This window comes from Coenobita brevimanus, unplaced genomic scaffold (genome assembly GCF_032717465.1).
Source record: "Coenobita brevimanus isolate Jiangsu-jjx unplaced genomic scaffold, ASM3271746v2 jjx.HiC_scaffold_3355, whole genome shotgun sequence".
NCBI lineage: Eukaryota > Metazoa > Arthropoda > Malacostraca > Decapoda > Coenobitidae > Coenobita > Coenobita brevimanus.
The window spans coordinates 1-1441 of record NW_027644373.1 but is presented as its reverse complement, the minus strand read 5'-3'; the positions used below and the strand labels follow the sequence as shown (position 1 = coordinate 1441).

General features: G+C 42.7%; 1 non-coding gene across 1 annotated transcript; it reads right to left on the bottom strand.

The window, feature by feature from the left end:
- Window positions 1-940: 940 nt before the first annotated feature.
- LOC145390180 (5S ribosomal RNA) lies at window positions 941-1059 on the bottom strand. The gene has a single exon (XR_013895590.1). It is a non-coding gene; the product is annotated as a 5S ribosomal RNA (ribosomal RNA).
- Window positions 1060-1441: the final 382 nt, after the last annotated feature.

Sequence of the window (1441 nt, the reverse complement as noted above, 5' to 3'; positions counted from 1 at the left end):
CGAGGAGGGTGTGTTCGAGTGAGGAGGAGGTGGGGAGAGGGAAGGGGAGGCCAAAAATGAGGTGGAGGGATGGAGTCGAGAGGTAAATGAGAGAGGGATTTATGAGCTGGAAGCAGGGCAGTGAAATGGCAGACGACAGGGCAACATGGATGCGATTTGTTTGTGTCCACCCCTTACCAGATTATGGCATCTGGCAATGGATAGATAGACAGACCATTGGAGGGAGTCCCTCACTGCCCTAAAATGTGCTCACTATGAACAGTTATGTCGAATCAGAGATATGTGTAAGCTTATGGCTAGGAGGAGGGATGTTGAGAACCAGGGAACGGGCGGGATCTGAGACAGTTTTGCATCAGTGTAAAACGTCATGTGAGAAACTATACTGCACCTGGTCTGGCTTGTTGATGCGACCAGCCGTGAGAGGATCGCAGAGGTGGTAGATGGCGTAGGCTTCCAGTCCTGTCAAGTAGAACAACCCCCACAGCACCCAGGTTCCAAGCAAGAAGAACCAACATAAACTGGTGGTGGAGATGTGGACAGTAACTATATTATTATTATTATTATTATTATTATTGTTATTTATTATTATTATTATTATTACTGTGGGAAAAATTTCCCCCCAGAGCGGTTGCACTTTTTACATTTTAAAATATATGTCCCTGTTCAAAGAAGAGGAAATCCCAGAGAGCGTTAATGACTAATTAAAGCAGTTTTATAACCCAGAGATTACGTTCTACTTCTGTAATAATTCTTGTTATTAATAAATTAAATGCTACTGCATTTAACTCTTGAGGACAACTATATTGTAAATATGTGTAAGTTCATTTTTCATTCATTGCCAGACGCCATGTATCCCAAACGGGGTGGCCAAGGGCTTAGAGTTAATTGTTTTACAGGGAGGGGCACTAATCCTCCACCAACCCCACTTGACACGTGGGGATGCCAACAGCATCTGGTGTTTCCAGGCGGTCATCCATCCAAGTACTAACCAGACCCAACGTTGCTTAACTTCGCTGATCGGACGGGAAGCGGTGTACTCAACGTGGTATGGCCGTTGACATATGTGTAAATACTTAGGATTTATCTATTGACCTAAGTGCACCTGCATGGTAGGATGACATGTATCCTCACGAGAAAAACAGAGGAAGGATTAATACATGTTTACATAGATGAAGGGAATATTTGGCTTTGGTTTAATTAAAAGTATGATTAATTTCAGTCAGACTTACCTTCTATATTTCATGAAGTAATTCAACTGTATTTAGCTAATTGTAATAAATAAAGAGTTGGAATCTGCGAATCCTATGAGGGAAGAGAGACTCTCCATTTTTTCACTTTGTTCCTAGAGCTCGTTCGAGCTGCACCTTGTAAAAAATGAACCCAAGGATGCTTGGAAGGCCCAGAGAAACCAACTGAGACCTCACACCCATCGTCATCTGTT